This window comes from Hyalella azteca, unplaced genomic scaffold (genome assembly GCF_000764305.2).
Source record: "Hyalella azteca isolate HAZT.00-mixed unplaced genomic scaffold, Hazt_2.0.2 contig1742, whole genome shotgun sequence".
Lineage (NCBI taxonomy): Eukaryota > Metazoa > Arthropoda > Malacostraca > Amphipoda > Hyalellidae > Hyalella > Hyalella azteca.
In genome coordinates this window covers 78,351-79,304 of record NW_025932043.1, presented here as the reverse complement: position 1 = coordinate 79,304, position 954 = coordinate 78,351, and positions in this window count along the sequence as shown.

The following is a 954-nucleotide window of genomic DNA, read 5'->3' as shown; positions in this document are numbered from 1 at the left end:
TTAGCCATCCATTATGATCCATATACTGTTATTGTTAGTAGGCTAATTGCAACATAAAAAATAACACATCAAAAAGACAAAAAAATTGAAAAAATAAAAAAATCAAATAAATCAAAAAAATCATGAAAAAAATCTAAAAAATCATTGATTTTTGATTTTTTTAAAAAAATCAAAAAAATCACCAACCCTGCTTATTATTAATGAATGTTTCCTTCCCTTGTATTTTTTCAGATGTTGTTGTTCTCCATCAATAAATTACTAGTTAGATCATGCAACTTGATGCAATGTCCGAGAAGTTCAATTGCTTCTGCCTTATCATAATGTTTGAAGTAAACTGTAAAAGGGGGTAACTTGGACTAAATTTAAGGCCCTGGTACCAATGCGTTTAGGCCCTGGTATGCGTTTAAGCCCTGGTTTAAGGTATGCGTTACTCAAGTTCCGTTTGCTTTATGTGACTCGCAAAACACTGTACTACGCGCCAGCAACGATGAAACGTCATAAAATGTTGCCATATTTATTTAAAAGCCTTTAGAATGCAAACCTACCAAATCCCTATATTCCGACACTGTGTGTGGCAATATTCGTCACATGGTGAGGCGTATTCCGTCCGCGCTTCAAATTATACTGATATGTAATGCCGTCATCCACGTGTTCCAATTCCGTTCGCTGTGTGAGCTGTATTGCCATGGTCAGGAAGATGTGCCAGGTGCGCGGGAATTTATTTTGTCATTTTAACGACCTGCGCGGTGCACCGTACTACGTTGGTAAAAAAATGCGCGGTACTTTAGAAAGCTAAAATAGTTCTACTATTTTAGTAGACAATATATGCGAGTATATTGACTACGCGAGTCGAACTGACAATAATAAAATGTAAGACATGTTCGGGTTACTTCTGACTCTTCCGCTTGTCCGCCTTGTCGGATACGGAACGTACGGTAATCGTAAACTGCGGCT